Source organism: Gorilla gorilla, chromosome 9 (genome assembly GCF_029281585.2).
Source record: "Gorilla gorilla gorilla isolate KB3781 chromosome 9, NHGRI_mGorGor1-v2.1_pri, whole genome shotgun sequence".
In the NCBI taxonomy this organism is placed as follows: Eukaryota; Metazoa; Chordata; class Mammalia; order Primates; family Hominidae; genus Gorilla; species Gorilla gorilla.
This window is the reverse complement of record NC_073233.2, coordinates 141,276,142-141,295,338: the sequence shown is the minus strand read 5'-3', so window position 1 is coordinate 141,295,338 and position 19,197 is coordinate 141,276,142. Positions and strand designations below refer to the sequence as shown.

At 43.4% G+C, this 19,197-nt stretch overlaps 1 protein-coding gene and 1 long non-coding RNA gene across 3 annotated transcripts in view; both read left to right on the top strand.

Annotated features, from left to right (window-relative positions):
- Window positions 1–19,197, top strand: part of OPCML (opioid binding protein/cell adhesion molecule like) — a 1,134,040-nt gene that overhangs the window by 205,675 nt on the left and 909,168 nt on the right. The window lies entirely within an intron of this gene.
- On the top strand, window positions 4,457–18,631 carry LOC109028914 (uncharacterized). The gene is made up of 3 exons (XR_002007920.3): window positions 4,457–4,517; window positions 17,205–17,300; window positions 17,935–18,631. It is a non-coding gene; the product is annotated as an uncharacterized lncRNA (long non-coding RNA).

Below are 19,197 nucleotides of genomic sequence, written 5' to 3'. Positions count from 1 at the left end.
ACCTCCACCTCCCAAGTTCAAGCTATTCTCCTGCCTCAGCCTCCCGAGTAGCTGGGATTACAGGTGCCACCACTAAGCCCGGCTAATTTTTGTAGTTTTAGTAGAGATGGGATTTTGCCATGTTGGCCAGGGTGGTCTTGAACTCCTGACCTCAGGTGATCCATCTGCCTTGGCCTCCCAAAGTGCTGGGATTACAGGCGTGAGCCACTGTGCCAGGCCAACTGCTGCAAAAGCATTTTAAGGGAGACTGATTTCTCTTCCTCCTGCAAAACAAAAGGAAACATTTTGGGATTGCCTACAAGCATGCACCCAGGCAAATCTTCCTGTAGGGTATTCAGCTGAACATTGTGTTTTCACCTTGACTTCATGGGTGGAGGGAAAACAGCATCACCCAAGGGCATCTGAAAGTCAGTCAAAGGGTAGGAGCTCCTGCATCACTTGTCCATGTCAAGCGGACTCAAGGAAACTTAGAAATGTCCAGGAATAAGTTGTCTATCTGGTCGAGGCACCTCATTTGACACATGAGAAGGCTGAGACCCACAGAAATTAAGTCCTATTTTGAAGTTCCAGAGTTTGCTAATATTGAACTGGAATTAGATCAAGACCTTTTTTCATTTGTTTGTTCATTAGAATTCACCCATATGCTTAACATTTTTTGGTTGATTATTTATTGAGCACCCATGATGTACAGGTAGGCAGGGTTCTAGGTATGGGGGATTCAGGAATGAATGGAATTGACAGAGTCCCACAAGAAGCTCGCAGCTGGGTGTGTGCATGAGGACAGAGCTATAAGTTAATAAATACACACCTAGTGTCAGGTATCTGTGCTGTGAAGAAGAAGAGAAGAAGGGGGATAGGCAGTGATGGGAGTGCTAATTTGCAGGAAGTGTCAGGGTTGCATCTTTTTAACACTGGTATTCAACAGAGACAGACAAGAAGGAGAACAGGAGCTATGTGGCCCTTGCAGAGAAGACTATTCTTGATAGAGGGAGCAGCAATTACAAAAGCCTTTAATTTCATTATTTTTCCCCCTTCATCACAGAAACAGGTGCTTAGGAATTATACATTTTCTTATACATACACTTAAGCCTCTGTCTCCCTAGCACACACACACACATACACATTCTTAATTCACGGGCTCAAGTAGTTATACCGAGAATGGCTATTAATAAAAAGAAGAGGTAGAGGGAAATGTAAAAGCTTTTACACACACACACACACACACACACACACACACAGAGAGAGAGAGAGAGTCTTAATTTGTGGGCTACAGTAGTTATATAGAGATCAACTATTAATATAAAGAACAGGTAGAGGGAAATATACAAGCTTTTATACACACACACGGTGTTAATTTGTGGGCTAGAATAGTTATATAGGGATCAGCTATTAATAAAAAGAGGAGGTGGGGAAAAGTACAGGCTTGACAGACTGTAGATGAATTCAAGGTGGAACAGTGTTTTGAGTCTACCACTTTGCCATCGATTCCACACCTACTCTAAGATGAGTAGGCTGGTGTTGAAACTGGGAAGTGCATTTCTAATCACAACTGGTCAGCATTCCACTGCATACTGCCGGATTACCCGGAGAGTCAAAGGACACTCTTTGGAGCCTGGAAGTTGATTCCAAGGTTCTATTTCTTGTACACTCAGAGGCCAGTGCCTTCAGACAAGGCCCAGGGGCAGCAGGGTCAGAGGTGATGTCCTACTGCAATTCACAGAGTTCTCACTGCCATGTAGACAAAGGCAGCATTTCGCGGCACACCTGCATATTCTTCAGAGTTAGAAAAGGAAACATTTTTTTTCTAGATACAAATGGGGCACCAAAGATTCCAGAAAGCAGAGATGCCTGGTTTGAGTCAGTGTGGTGTGGCACTAAAGGCACAGGAGACTATGGCCAACTTGTTCATTTTCTTTTACAGGATTTTTGTGAGGCGTGGGGGTTGCAATGTTCTCAGGAGCCATGTACTATGCTGATCTAATTCAACTGGGCTTTTGTTATGTTCTGAGTATTGGCAAGATTCTACAGGGGCTACAAAATAAAATTACACTTTTGTCTCTCTGAAATGACTCATAGTCTTTCATAACAAGGTAGGGCATGGACCTAGAACAACAGGAGCCCAGCACACAGTGACGTGTGATTATGTGCCATGAGGTCCAGGAGACAAGGGTAGGCTTGGTCCTCTAGAGACCACTGCAGAGCGGGCTGGACTTCAGCTAGCTTTTGAGGAGTGGCTAAGATTCAAAGAAGGGGAAGGCAGGGCAGGCCAGATGGAAGAAAGGGTAAATCTGAGCATCGTTTGTTTTACTAGACCACGATGAGGCTGGCCTGGGTAGAATGGAAGCTTCCTTGGCTCAGAGGAAGCTATAGTGAAAAGATTGTGTTTGGGGAAACAGTGGGCAGCCCTCCCTGCCATGTGGAGAGGTGAGTGGCTAAGAGCCTGGGCTATGGGAACAAACCCCGGTTTCAAATCATGGCTCCCACACTCACTAGCTGTGTGACCTTGGCAAATTCCATAACCTCTGAGTCTCAAGCTTTTTCATCTTTAAATTGGAGAAGGTAATAACACCTAATTCAGAAGGCTGTTATGGGAATTGTGTGAATTAATACAATGCAAAGTTATAATGAAATGCCTAGCATATATTAAAGAACTCGATAGTCATTTTTATTAATAATAAAATCATATTTTGCTGATAAGAGTGGAAGCACATCACAGATAATCGAGTAGAGTTGTATTAATAGCTTAATGGGGGAGTAGGAGATAAAAGTTGTATTTTGAAATGTATCCTGATGCTGGTGTGACAGGTGGGTCTCACCAGGTGAGAGACAATAGGAGCATTGTCAGCTGGACAAGCTCAGACCTTGCACCTGGGCAGGGACAACAGGAACAGGGATGATGGGAAGAATCTCAGATTTATTTGAGAAATAAATTAGCAACCCCTGTCTTGAGAAAAGCCAGCTCTTTGAACATCTCTTCCCAGCTTTAAGTCTCACATCTGGAGGATACACAGGATTCCTCACACTGCTGGCCAGGCCAGTTCCTGGTGCATGGGCAAAGCTTTTCCCCAGCAGACACACTCCTTTCCAGAGCTATCTCTATCAAACCAAAGATTATAGGGATGGTTGGGGAAATTCCAATTTTCTCTTTGGCAGGCTAGAATGAGGCACCTTTTTGAGCTTTCTCTCCATCGTTTCAACCCGCCCTAGAGACTTCAGCCCTAACAGAGTGGCAAATGTTGCCTTCTGAGCCTTTTTGTGGTAAGTCCAGTGCAGAGTAGTCTGCAGCACATTGGCTGGCTGGAAGGGCCAGTGGTGGGCAGTTTCGCTGTTGGCCCTCTTTATAGGAGAGGAAGGCAAAGCTAAAACTCAGGAACGAGGCAGCAGAGCCTCAGAGCTGGCCAGCACACCCCCTCCACCTTAATTCCCTTTCGTCTGCAGCATGGTATCCCAGACAGCTGTGGCACATCCCTTCACCCCGCCCCAGTCGATATGGCATCGCCCACCTGGGTCAGTCACCAGGGCCCAGGATGATGAAACAGGTGCTTGCTTTTGTAGCAAGAGAGCCAGTGGCGGGTAAGTGCCTGCTGTGCTGTTTTTGATATCACCTCTGAGATGAATTAAGTGTCTGAGGCCTGCAAGATTGCAGCACTCACAGGCTGTCATTGAAACAATTGCATTCAATGGAAGAAAACAAACTCCTTTTCCTCTGGCAGTCATCTTTTGATTCTGTAGAAACAGGAGCTAAGCTGATGGAAAACGGAGAATGTAACAAAGCCCCCTTCCCCCATAACGGATGAGTCAGAGGCTTTGTGAGCCACAGGGTTTCTTGTGTTGTGCCCAACACAGGACGGCCCTGTGGCTTCCACAGGTAGCAGGGCTGGGCACGGGAGCTGAAAGCCCTCCCAAGCAGGAGACAGAAACCACTTGGAAATGAGTGGTGGGGATCAGTGTGTGAGCCCCCAACTTCAGAATTCAGCTGTAATATTCATATCATCTTGTACTGCTGTAACATCATCTCCTTTTTATTTAAGCTCAATGTTTGCAAAATTCTATAGCAATTTTAAGGGTTTCTGTGAACCAGATTTCACCCTGAGTTGAAACCTAGCCCAGGTATTCTTACTTTGAGTTCTATTTGGAGGCCATTTTTACATGGAAGTTTTGATGAAGTCTGCTGTAAAAGTGCCCTGGTGAGGTAAGGAGTGAGAATTGATAGATATGAGGAGTCTCTTCCTCAGAAGTCAACTGACTGTACAGTATGTAAGGCTTCTTCCCACAGCAGCAGGTAAAGGCACTAAAGTGGTTGCTGACTTTCCCAGATAGCTCAGAAATCCACAAAAAGGGGCAAGAGCTGAGGCCACCTGAGCTTGCAGTCTCTGTTGTTACTGGCCCTGCAGCGGATCCTGCAAGACTTCCATGGAAGTCCGTGGTTCCCCAGGCAACTGGGCGATTGTTCCTCCTGCCTTGCAAGACCAGGAGAACATCTGTTGACTGCGTATTGATCGATAGCAGCACTGTAGGTGAGTGGGCCAGTGGGTGGTAGTATTTAGAGACTAAGGGAGTCTCTGTCTCTAAGCTTTACAGAGAGGTCTGCACAGGTGACAGGTGTTCAGAGATTCTCTCAAAATGGTGGCTGACTCCTTGGCATCTCTTGCCTTACGAAAAGAAACAGTTACTGACATTTCATGTCTTGCTTATCATATCTAAATAGCATAGACTTACCCCAACTATTTTTACTGTCATAAAACATCTTTCCAGGGTGTCAGGGGTTGCGCGCTTCTCTTTTGCCTCTAAGATAAGATGCTGTGCCTGTGTGAGGCCATTCTGCATTTTATATTCATTTGGTTCTCTGTTGCCCTTGCAAATTTAACAGCCTTCAAAATTGGATGCTTCTCACTGGTTCTATAATGAAGTAGCAATTTGTCTCCACATCAGAATCCAGGTATAGCTGTGCTAACTTGAAGCCTGCCCTTGAGCTTCTGGAGAATGTTAAATATTTCCATCTGTAGAAAATCCTTGGGTGTCAGAAAAATGGGGAGGAAGAAGTCCTCATTCTTTTCATAACAAGTGGGGGTGTAAGGAAGTAAGGAAAGAGAGATGCTAAGAGCAAGGACATTCACTAAAAGTAGAACCTCTGATAGCAACAGCAACCTGCCCATCCTTTTTGTTCCTCTCACTCCAAGTGAAATGCTAAGTTGAGGCTGGGGGAAATTGATTTCTTTTAAACTAACGCTGAATGAATTTCTATTGTATTTCAGGCACTGGGACATTTCTATTTATTGTCTCATTTAAATTTCTCAATCCTATAAAAGGGATTGTATATTGACTTCCATCTTAAAAGCAATGCTACTATGTCTTAGAGACATTATATATCAAAGGCAATACACTTATTCAATATGCAAACTTTAACCTAGATTTGTCTGGTCCTAGATTCCAAATTCTTAGCCACTAGATCCTACTACTTGAGTTTGTCTTTTTTTTTTTACTTTTTTTTTCCATTGGCGGAATCTATAATTCTGTGAGACCCAAAGAGGCTAAAGTGTTTTCCTAAAACCTGTTTGGCTCCTGGCCTCTGAGTCTCATACCTAGTGGATCTCCTTCATTCTTCCCCCAGATCCCAAGACCAACGCTGCTCTGAGACAGAAGGGATTAGTATTACCAGTTCTTGTCCTGCACGCTGTGAGCTCTGTATCACGTGGCCTTCACTTTTTTACATAACTTTGATTGGGTACCTTGGCCATGAGACAGCCCTCACCTTTGTTCTGAAGTCCACTTCTTTAATGATATTGATTCCATTTCCTAACCTGGCCCTCTAGTTTCATCCTGGGATAGGCATCCTGGCATGCTTTATTGGTTCCTCCTTTCAGGAACTGGACTCTACATGTGGCTGTGTCCTGCTACTTGCAAACAGAACCCCTAGATGGAGACTCCTTTCTTTCAGGACTCCCATCACTGTTGTTCTCTGTGGTTGATAGGACACCCTGAGCCTGCATTGAACAACTCTTACAACCAGCTTCCTGCTTGGACCTCAACGGGTCATCAGTTTGATTCTTGGGAGCTACACTTGCCAGTAGCCTGCACCTCCTCTCTTAATCCATACAGCTGGGTCAGTTTTGCTGCATCCTCTCCCAGTTAATTGTCCAAGACACTCTGTCTTAAGGAGATTTGGATTGAGAGTGAGGATGATGTCAAAGACTCGGAGGAGGCGATTCCAGTGTTGAATTAACTGTTTTTCTGATTGAAAGTCAACTCATCCTCTAGTCCAGAGGCCATCATTGAAAACAATTTTAGGGAGGCTGAGGATGCTTTCCCTCCTTTAATCTATGTAATATCATAGCCCACTGAGTCTGCCTACACCAGCAGCAGCCTCACCAGGAGAGGCGCTGACTTCATGGATGCAGCCTCCAGGGGTGACACAGTCCAGGGCCCACACTGTAAATTGAAGTCCGCATTGTCTTGTTCTGAAGACAATCTGCCGGCCGCTTGTCAGGTATGAAGTGCTGACATGTGTTGAAACGAGAACTGGATTTGGAGTTAAGAAATCTAGTCACCTGGACCATTCTGCCATTCTGTGTGACTTTGGGGAAATCACAGCCTTTCAGCCTGAGCTTCCTTTATTATAAAATGAAGAGTAAGAACGGCAGCCTTGCCCATCGTGAAAGATGGCTGTAAGGATTAAAGCTGAGGTTCTCAACCAGAGGTGAGTTTGTTGCCAAGGGGACATTTTACAATGTCTGAAAGGGAGCTGCTAATGACATGTAGAGAGCAAAGTTCAGGGCTGTGGCTAAACACAGGCATGGGACAGCCCCCGGTAAAGTAGCCAGCCCAACATGTCAACAGTTCAAGTTGAAACATGCATCCATTTAATGTGTTTCAGATTTAGGGTCCAGCCACAGACTGAGCTCTGCTTCCATGGAGCCCACCAGTAGGTAAGAGCAGAGACAGCACATCATCAATGGGCTTATTCCTGTTCCCCCTCTCATGCCCTACCCAAAGGCCGCCCTAGACTGGCCAGTGGCCTCTACAAACCCTCTCCCATGGAGATCCAGAAGATTGCAAGTTAATCCTCACCAAAGTCCATTGATTATGGGGCTCTTGGCTCTCACTCACTGGTACACTCTATGGGAGCAGGGCTTGGTCTGCTTGTTCTGGACCCTAACATCTGAAAAGAGGCCAATGGGTTAAAGTGTTTTTTCCTTTTAAAGAAACTTTCGTTTTAGGTTTGGAAGTCCATGTGAAGGTTTGTTACAAAGATAAACACATTTCATGGGGGTTGTTGTACATATTATTACATCACCCAGGTATTAAGCTCTGTACCCAATAGTTATCTTTTCTGTTCCTCTCCTTCATCCCACCCTCCCCTCAAGTAGACCCCAGTGTCTGCTGTTTCCTTCTTTTTGTTCATAAGTTCTCATCATTTAGCTCTCACTGTAAGTGAGAACATGCTGAATTTGATTTTCTGTTCCTGAGTTAGTTTGCTAAGGATGATAGCCTCCAGCTTTATCCGTGTTCCTGCAAAAGACATGATCTTGTTCTTTTTTCATAGCTGCATAATATTCCATGGTGTATATGTACCACATTTTCTTTATCCATATCTGTCATTGATGGGCATTTAGGTTGATTCCACGTCTTTGCTGTTTGAAGAGTGCTGCAATGAATATTTGTGTGCATGTGTCTTTATTGTAGAATGCTTTATATTCCTCTGGATATATACCCAGTAATGGGATTGCTGGGTCGAATGGTAGTTCTGCTTTTGGGTCTTTGAAGAATCACTGTACTGCTTTCCACAACAGTTGAACTAATTTATATTCCCACTAACAGTGTGTAAGTGTTCCCTTTTCTCCACAACCTCACCAGCATCTGTTATTTTTTAACTTATTATAAACAGCCATTCTGACTGGTGTGAAATAGTATCTCACTGTGGTTTTGATTTGCATTTCTCTAATGATCGGTGATATTGAACTTTTTTTTTATATGCTTGTTGGACACATATATGTCTTCTTTTGAGAAGTGTCTGTTCATGTCCTTTGCCCACTTTTCAATGGGGTTGTTTGTTTTTCTCTTGTAAATTTGTTTAAGTTCCTTATAGATGCTGGATACTAGACCTTTATCAGATGCATAGTTTGCAAATATTTTCTCCCTTTCTGTAGGTTTTCTGTTTACTCTGTTGATAGTTTCTTTCGCTGCACAGCAGCTCTTAAGTTTAATTAGATCCCATTTGTCAACTTTTGCTTTGTTGCAATGGACTTTGGTGTCTTTATCATGAAATCTTTGCTCATTCCTGTCTAGGATGGCATTGCCTACGTTATCTTCCAGAGTTTTTATAGTTTTGGGTTTACATGTAAGTCTTTAATTCATCTTGAGTTGATCTTTGTGTAGCATGTAAGGAAGCGGTCCAGCTTCAATCTTCTGCATATGGCTAGATAGTTATCTTAGCACCATTTATTGAATAGGGAGTTTTTTTTTTCCCATTGCTTGTTTTTGTCAGCTTTGTTAAAAATCAGATGGTTGTATTTTGCCTGTAATCCCAGCACTATGGGAGGCCGAGGTGGATGGATCACCTGAGGTTAGGAGTTCGAGACCAGCCTGGGCAACATGGCGAAACCCAGTCTCTACTAAAAATACAAAAATGTACTGGGCATGGTGGTGGGTGCCTGTAATCTCAGCTGCTTGGGAGGCTGAGGCAGAAGAGTCGCTTGAACCTGGGAGGCAGAGGTTGCAGTGTGCTGAGATCACACCATTGCACTCCAACCCGGGTAACAAAACGAGACTCTGTCTCAAGATACTACTACTACTACTACTACTAGTACTACTACTACTACTACTACTAAAAGATTAGATAGTTGTGGATATGCTGCTTTACTTCTGGGCTCTCTATTCTGTTCCATTGGTCTGTGTGCCTGTTTTTGTACCAGTAGCATGCTGTCTGCGTCACTGTAGTCTTATAGTATCGTTTGAAGTCGGGTAACATGATTCCTTAGTTTTGTTCTCAATAAAATACTTGCAAACCAAATCCAGCAACACATTAAAAAGCAAATCCACCATGATCAAGTAGACTTCATCCCCGCAGGCAAGGTTGGTTCAACATATGAAAACTAATAAATGTGATTCATCACATAAACAGAACTAAAGACAAAAACCACATGACTATTTCAGTAGATACATAAAAGGCTTTTTCCCATTTATTTTAACATGAAGTTTTTAACTTCATGTTAAAAACTCTCAATAAAGTAGGTATTAAAGAAACATACCTCAAAATAATAAGAGCCATCTATGACATACCCACAGCCAACATTTTACTGAATGGGCAAAAGCTGGAAGCATTGCCCTTGAAAACCATTACAAGACAAGAATGCCCTCTCTCACCACTTCTATTCAACATAGTATGGGAAGTGCTAGCCAAATCATTCAGGCAAGAGAAAGAAATAAAGGGCATCCAAATAGGAAGAGAGAAACTCAAACTATCTCTGTTCCAGATGACATTATTCTCTAGCTAGAAAACCCCATAGCCAGCTGAAGCTCCTTCAGTTGGTTAAAAACATCAGCAAAGTTGCAGGATACAAAATCAATGTGCAAAAATTACTGGCATTCCTGTACACCACCAACAACCAAACTGAGAGCCAAATCAGAAAGGCAATCTCATTCACAATTGCCACACACACAAAATAAAATAACTAGAAATATGGCTAACTAGGGAGATGATAGTTCTCTACAATGAGAATTACAAAACCTTGCTCAAAGAAATCAGAGAAGACACAGATGGAAATCATCCCATGCTCATGGATAGGAAGAATCATTATCGTTCAAATGACTATACTTTCCAAAGCAATTTACAGATTCTATGCTACTCCTATCAAACTACCAATGACACTCTTCACAAAAACTAGAAAAAATTATTTTAAAATTTATATGGAACCAAAAAATAGCCCAAACAGCCAAGGCAATCCTAAGCAAAAAGAAATTTTTTTAATGGAAAAAGTAGCCACCATGGCCATACTTTCTGTAGGTTTTTATAAACGTAAATCAAATACAGGAAAAATTTAGAAAATAAGTAAAGGAAAGATGGCCTATGTGCAATAATGGAAAGGTAGAAGGATAAGAGGTGATTAATGTTTTACAAATGCTAAAATTTCAAATAGAAATAAAGTAGAATTTTGAAATAATAGAGGTTGAGTTATAATAAAGGTAAAAGGTCAAGAGTTAGAAAATAGTATGTAATTGACAAGTCTTAAAGCCAATGATTAAGAGACAAGGCTAAACCCACAGCATAAACTAAACATTTAGAAACAATAGTGATACTTTTTTAAAAAGAGTGTTTTTGTTTTTGTTTTGTTAGTACTTGAAAATTAGAAATAATTAGAAAGAAAATAAGAAAACTCCAGTTAGAAGTAAAGGCTGTAACTAAAGCCACGGTGGCTCTGATCCTCCTGTGGAGTCTCTGTGGAAATGGCGACACTCCTCCAGAGTAGAGAGGACTGGGGGTGGGAGCCTACATTGCATGATTGGTGTCAGCTGTCCTTGTCACCCATACTGGTAAGGATCTAAGACATGGGCCAAGCCACAGCCCACAGCCAATTCTTCCTCCTTTTGCAACTTACCAGCTTACCAGGCCAGCAGGCAAGTGGGGTTTGGTTTCAGTTCTGACTCTACGGGGCCACTCCTTGCAGGGTCTGCTACTTTCATCTCGCCTGCTCATTCTTGAACTTTCTATAATAATAGAGCAACACGAAGGCTCATGAGTGACCAAATCCCTTTCTCTTCCAGTTTTACTCCTGGATCCTCACTTTATCTACACCAATTGTATTGGAAAGCAGATAGAGGGACACCCTTTGTAATAACTTGTACTTGGGTTCAAATCATTACTTTGCCCACTATTAGCTGTGTAACTATTAAACAATTTTATTAACTTCTTTGAACTTCGGTTGTCTCATACAACAAAGGAGGAAGATATAAATAAGTTTACCCCTCTTAATTGTGCAAATGAGAACTTTTTTAAAATTTTATTATTATTATACTTTAAGTTTTAGGGTACATGTGCACAATGTGCAGGTTTGTTACATATGTATACATGTACCATGTTGGTGTGCTGCACCCATTAACTCGTCATTTAGCATTAGGTATATCTCCTATGCTATCCTTCTCCCCTCCCCCCACCCCACAACAGTCCCCGGTGTGTGATGTTCCCCTTCCTGTGTCCATGTGTTCTCATTGTTCAATTCCCACCTATGAGTGAGAACATGTGGTGTTTGGTTTTTTGTCCCTGCGATAGTTTGCTGAGAATGATGGTTTCTGGCTTCATCCATGTCCCTACAAAGGACATGAACTCATCATTTTTTATGGCTGCATAGTATTCCATGGTGTATATGTGCCACATTTTCTTAATCCAGTCTATCATTGTTGGACATTTGAGTTGGTTCCAAGTCTTTGCTATTGTGAATAGTGCTGCAATAAACATACGTGTGTATGTGTCTTTATAGCAGCATGATTTATAATCCTTTGGGTATATACCCGGTAATGGGATGGCTGGGTCAAATGGTATTTCTAGTTCTAGATCCCTGAGGAATCGCCACACTGACTTCCACATTGGTTGAACTAGTTTACAGTCCCACCAACAGTGTAAAACTGTTCCTATTTCTCCACATCCTGTCCAGCACCTGTTGTTTCCTGACTTTTTAATGATCACCATTCTAACTGGTATGAGATGGTATCTCATTGTGGTTTTGATTTGCATTTCTCTGATGGCCAGTGATGATGAGCATTTTTTCATGTGTTGTTTTGGCTGCATAAATGTCTTCTTTTGAGAAGTGTCTGTTCATATCCTTCGCCCACTTTTTGATGGGGTTGTTTGTTTTTTTCTTGTAAATTTGTTTGAGTTCATTGTAGATTCTGGATATTAGCCCTTTGTCAGATGAGTAGGTTGCAAAAATTTTCTCCCATTCTGTAGGTTGCCTGTTCACTCTGATGGTAGTTTCTTTTGCTGTGCAGAAGCTCTTTAGTTTAATTAGATCCCATTTGTCAATTTTGGCTTTTGTTGCCATTGCTTTTGGTGTTTTAGACATGAAGTCCTTGCCCATGCCTATGTCCTGAATGGTAATGCCTAGGTTTTCTTCTAGGGTTTTTATGGTTTTAGGTCTAACATTTAAGTCTTTAATCCATCTCAAATTAATTTCTGTATAAGGTGTAAGGAAGGGATCCAGTTTCAGCTTTCTACATATGGCTAGCCAGTTTTCCCAGCACCATTTATTAAATATGGAATCCTTTCCCCATTGCTTGTTTTTGTCAGGTTTGTCAAAGATCAGACAGTTGTAGATACGTGGCATTATTTCTGAGGGTTCTGTTCTGTTTCATTGATCTGTATCTCTGTTTTGGTACCAGTACCATGCTGTTTTGGTTACTGTAGCCTCATAGTATAGTTTGTAGTCAGGTAGTGTGATGCCTCCAGCTTTGTTCTTTTGGCTTAGGATTGACTTGGCGATGCGGGCTCTTTTTTGGTTCCATATGAACTTTAAAGTAGTTTTTTCCAATTCTGTGAAGAAAGTCATTGGTAGCTTGATGGGGATGGCATTGAATCTATAAATTACCTTGGGCAGTATGGCCATTCTCACGATATTGATTCTCCCTACCCATGAGTGTGGAATGTTCTTCCATTTGTTTGTATCCTCTTTTATTTCACTGAGCAGTGGTTTGTAGTTCTCCTTGAAGAGGTCCTTCACATCCCTTGTAAGTTGGATTCCTAGATATTTTATTCTCTTTGAAGCAATTGTGAATGGGAGTTCACTCATGATTTGGCTCTCTGTTTGTCTGTTATTGGTGTATAAGAATGCTTGTGATTTTTGTACATTGATTTTGTATCCTGAGACTTTGCTGAAGTTGCTTATCAGCTTGAGGCGATTTTGGGCTGAGATGATGGGGTTTTCTAGATATACAATCATGTCATCTGCAAACAGGGACAATTTGACTTCTTTTTCTCCTAATTGAATACCATTTATTTCCTTCTCCTGCCTGATTGCCCTGGCCAGAACTTCCAACACTATGTTGAATAGGAGTGGTGAGAGAGGGCATCCCTGTCTTGTGCCTGTTTTCAAAGGGAATTCTTCCAGTTTTTGCCCATTTAGTATGATATTGGCTGTGGGTTTTTCATAGATAGCTCTTATTATTTTGAGATATGTCCCATCAAAACATTTTTTAGATTGTGAGCTAGTCGAGGATAGGGGCCGTTTCTTATTTGCCTTTGTGTCCTCAATATTTAGTAAGGTGCCCAGCACATGGTAACTGCTGTATGCTTTTCTAATGATAATGATGAAAGCTGAGGTTTTGAGTATTGCATTACTATATGCCAGGAATTGTGCTATGCATTGTACTCCGATTATATCAATTAATCTTTAAGGCTGGGCACAGTGGCTCATGCCTGTAATCCCAGCCCATTGGGAGGCCCAGGCAGGTGGATCACCTGAGGTCAGGAGTTCGAGACCACGCTGGCCAACATGGCGAAACCCCATCTCTACTAAAAATGCAAAAATCAGCTGGGCATGATGGCAGGCACCTGTAATCCCAGCTACTTGGGAGGCTGAGGCAGGAGAATTGCTTGACCTTGGGAGGCAGAAGTTGCAGTGAGCCGAGATCATGTCACTGCACTCCAGCCTGGGTGACAGAGCAAGACTTCATCTCAAAAAAAAAAAAAAAAAAAATTGAAACACACCCACAAGGTTTATAATATCATTATTCTGTTTTATAGATGAGGCATAGAAGTAATTTGCCCAAGGTCACCTAGCTAGTTTTCAGTTTTTAGCCGTCTTTTAATGAGTGCCTAGGTTTTTAGTAAGCATAGGAGTCAAGAACGTCAAACGGAAACTGAAGAATGTCTAAAATAGCCACCAAACCCGTATAGTGTTCTCTGGAGCTTTGTCTCCAAAGACCTCAAAGTGTCTTCTCAAAACTCATATTTACAGTGCGAGCACCTTGTCAGTTTGATCAGAACCCTGGTGCACATGATTCCAGGCTTAGGTGGACTCCCCTTTACTTGGCCTCCGAGTAGTAGCTGTACCCAGGGTCCCTGAACTCTGCTGCAACCCCAACATACCGGGGAACATTGAACAGTCATTCTATGTCTCTGCCTATCAAAGGAAGTGGAGGCTTCAGTGCTGCTCAGAGAATCCGGCAATTATGAAAGTTTAGGTCTATAGAATTCCATGTATCTATGTTGGCCCTTAGACAGAAGTTAGGTAGATAACCTGATTGAGAGAAGAAGGGAAAATGAGCATAAACTAAAGAGATGGGCAGATAGCCTTAAGGAGGGGCAGATTTATCAAAGCTTGAGATCTGCTGTTGCAGAGAATCCAATGCTAATTCCACGATTTTTTTCTGTTACCTCCCTGTCTAGGAATCTGACCCTAGAGAATTACCTCGAGCAGTTGCCACTCCAGGTGGATATATAAGGCCACGCTATCTCGGCAATGAGCGTAAATACACTGAAACACAATCAGTAATCCTAGAGGCTGCACAAAAACCTGGTGCCAAAATACACAGATGGATCCTTCTAGTACATCCTGGACATTTAGGAAAAACACTTCCTAACCCCTCACCTGCTAACAACTCACACACCACATACCCCCCCGCCCACGTACACACATACCCACATACCCCCCCATACACACACCCCACCCACATCCCACACACACTACACACACCCACATACACACACTCACCCTCCCCACACACCCACAGCCTCCCACCCACATACACACACCACCACATACCCCACCTCATACACACACCCCACCCACGCCCCACACACACACTTGCCGCCCCACACACCCTCACCCACACCTCCCTCACTTATACACCCCCCACACCCACACGTCACTACACAATATACACACACTCATACACCCACAACCCCCACCCACACATGTACACACACCCACACCCCACATCCACATCCACACACTCACTGCCCCACACACCCTCACCAACACCTCCACTTATATACCCCTACACCTACACCGCACTACACAATATACACACCCATACTCACACCCACACCCCCACCCACACACATAGACCCACACTCCCCAACACCCACATACACCCACCCACACTCCGTACACACATATACCCACAACCCAACACCCACATACACACACCCACACCCCACACACATACACCCACACTACCCAACACCCACATACACACACCCACACTCCGTACACACATATACCCACAACCCAACACCCACATACACACACCCACACCCCACACACATACACATACCCACACCCCCACACACGCATGCACACACACCCACTCCCCCACACACATACACACACCCACACCCCCACACACATACACACACCCACTCCCCCACACACATACACACACCCACTCCCCCACACACATACACACACCCACACTCCCACACACATACACACACCCACACCCCCACACACATACACACATCCACACCCCCACACACATACACACACCCACACCCCCACACACATACCCACACCCACACCCCCACACACATACACACACCCACTCCCCCACACACATACCCACACCCACACCCCCACACACATACACACACCCACACCCCCACACACATACCCACACCCACACCCCCACACACATACCCACACCCACACCCCCACACACATACCCACACCCACACCCCCACACACATACACACACCCACACCCCCACACACATACACACACCCACACACACACATACACACACCCACACCCCCACACACATACACACACCCACACACACACATACACACACATACACGCACCCACACACATGCATATCCACACCCACTCTTTCCACACACTTATACATACCCACACCCCCAAACACATACACCCACACCCCCACACACATACACACACCCACACCCCCACACACACATACACACACATACACGCACCCACACACGCATATCCACACCCACTCTTTCCACACACTTATACATACCCACACCCCCACACACATACACACACCCCACATACACACACCCACACTCCTCATCTTCTCTTCCTCTTGTTTCCCACACAAAGGAGAGGCAAAATCGGGTGGAATAAAGCTCTCAATTGTTTTTGGAGGGAAAGAGGATTCAGTTATGAACTGACAAGAAAATAAAGCAGCAAGAAAAACAGGTTCAGGATTGCACTCAGTTTTGCTGAGAAAAACAGGAAAAGATGAGCAAGAAATGAGGCTTAATTTTAATGAAGGAAAATTTGCTGCTAAGTAAAGAGATTGCAGGAAGTGGGAGTGCACAGCTTCAGACAAGAGCAAGGCCTTCCATTCTATTGTGATGGACAAGAGTTTGTTCTTTAGGAAATAGCATTAGCACACAAAAGACTGCAGAGGACAAAATGCTTGAGGTGGAGTCCAGAACAGAGGGCCACATTGCAGGAAAGAAGGGACCCACTTTCTTCCCAGATGAGCTCTGTAGAGGTCGATTAAGGACATGTCTTTCTCATTCTCTAATTCCTAGTTCTCTCCCATATGAGCACTTTGAACATAGAAAAACAGGCTGCACATCTTGGCAAGTAGTCATCCCTCCTGCCTAGAGTAACTTGATCAGATTTCCTGATAATGGGTTCTTAGGACATCTTAAAAAGTCATCATCATTTATTGCCTATTAATAGAATTACAATTTATATATATTCTAATCTACTAAAAGTGGGATATATATGTCTACATATACAAGCACATATACACACAAACATATATATGTAATCTCTCTGTTTTTTGGTTGTTTCTGCATTTTGATAGGTGTTAAAATTACTTCAGTGGGAATAGAGTTTTGTTGGAGTAAAATGACAAAAGGTAAATTGTTTCCACTTGCTAGTTGAGGTTAACAAGCTAGCAACAATTGGAGTAATTTTGTAGGTGTTTGAGCACCTAAGCGAGGCTGGGAATGAGCACCCCAAATAATGCCATCCGGCAATCTAATATTTTATGGGTAAATGAAGAGGTCAAAAAGGAATGCTTTGATACATATTTATGCCAAATCAGAACTTCTCGCATTCGCTATCAGAATACAGCACGTCTGAAGCAGTGCACAGTGAGAATGTACTGGGCTTTTCATACCAGAGCTTCCATTAGGAAGGGAGTCTAGTGACGTGGCTCAGCCCACGGGGCCCTTCACCACTGCCAAAGACTGAGGCCAAGACCTTCGTCTCCCCTCCCCTCTCCAGGAGGACAGGCTTCATCCAGAGAACCCGGAATATAGAACGTGGTACTTGCAAATCCTCATCATAGATGCAGTCAAAGAGATTCAAGGATGTGGAGAGGTACAGATGGAGAGTATATAATGATACTATATGTAGAATATACATATATAGAATATATCTATAATACTATATACTATTCTGTATAGCTATAATACTATAGCTCTAATTCTATATATAGAACATATATCTACACACACACATATGAATATATATTTATACATCTCTACACTAAAATTAGATTCTCTGTGGGCAAGAAAGTATTGGCATTGATGTCCTTTTGAAGAATAAAACATTCCCAGCCTCTTTCAAATTTGTGCCTGATTGGTGACAATTTAGCCCTGTCCGTAGCAGAGGAACAAGGCCTGCCCCCACTGCCCTGGAACTGAGGCCCGAGGTCCCACTGCCCTCAGAGAGATAGCCCACCTGGGGCACAGAGGCCCGTAGGCATCTTAGCAGTTTCTTCTAAAAAGGATTTGCTTCCCTCCCCAGCAGTATGGTTTTATACAGACCCAGAATCCCTTTTTTTCCTAGACGTTCTAGACAACTTCAGAGAGCAAAGTTTTTCTTCATCTTGATTCCAGGCCTGCATTCTTAGATAATTGATTTTTTCACTTGGGCTGAGCAGAGGCAGCATGGCTGTAATTACAGAGTGGTGGCATGCCATCCTGAAAATTTTTTTTTCTCTTTCTCTCAGAAACTTCTCACATCTTGGATTTGAGCAAGGTGGAGGCAATCTTTTCGGACCATGGAGCAGGCAGGGATCAGACAACATTTGCCATGAAAAGAGAAAAAATTCTAAAAGACCCTCTTCAAATATTCAGGGAGAACCACAGAATGCTGAAGAAAATCCTTATCAGGAATTTTAATGAGCAAAATAAAATATGAAATCAGTGTGATTAAAATCAAATCTTCCCCCTTCTGCTTGGCTGGAGCCGGCTGCCAACTCCGAATGTGGGGAGGCACAGGGAGGCCTTTTGTATTTAATTACTGCCAGGGCTTTTTCTCAGTTCAAAGCTCTCTCCCAAGCCCCCACAGGGGTAACGGAGAACTTGAGAGAACAAATAAGCTCCCTTCTGAGTGATTTAGAACCCTGGACGACAAACAATAAACATTTTGACTCAATTGGAGAGACCAAGCCAACTTGCCTTAATTTGTGTCCCTGTTGGGAGCACAGAGAGGGCATAAATGAAGTTTGGGGGAAGCTGGGATGTGGGAGCATGCCCCACCTTACCAGGACGGCCCCTTAGTGGCCACTCAGTTCTTTATTTTGTCCCCTCCTTTGTTTTCTCCCAGAATCTCTTTATGCATCTCAAGCCTACAATACTCTGTGATACCTGGACTGTGATATTCACTTCTCCTGCCTGGTGGCCTAGTGGATGCCTCAGCCCACTTGGAGATGGGTCAGTTCTGTCAGTTGCCTTTAGCTCCAGCTTCTGAACTCTGGGCACGGACTGAACACCACCAATAGCATGACCCACAAGAACTGTCCTCAGTGCTGAAGCATTTCCTTCCTTGGTGGTCAGGACAGCTGCTTTTCTCTGGGTGCCTTTCGGGTGCTTGTTAATTTGCAAAGCCTATTTATATAGTGTCTGCCTCTTCAGTTCTAACCATATTATTTTTCCATTTACATTCAGATTTGTTTCATTCCAAGCAGTGATTTCATCACCTTTGTCCTATGTGAGGGTGTTTTACGTAAGCATTAGAATTGAACAGAACACAAGTGGGCTGTGGAGACTCTCAAGAAATCCAATCTTCTGCTTCTCAGACGAGGAGGTGATAATTGATGTTTTGCCACCAGATGCCCTCATGTGGACTGTGAAGCTGGTTTTGCTCTGGCACATGCCTTCCCCCAGCTTGTCCACTGTGGGTAGGAGTGAAACAAGAGATGGCATGAGCTTGGACCACAGGTATCCAGATCCCTGAGTACTATTGGTGGTCAACGTGCTGGTGGGCTATT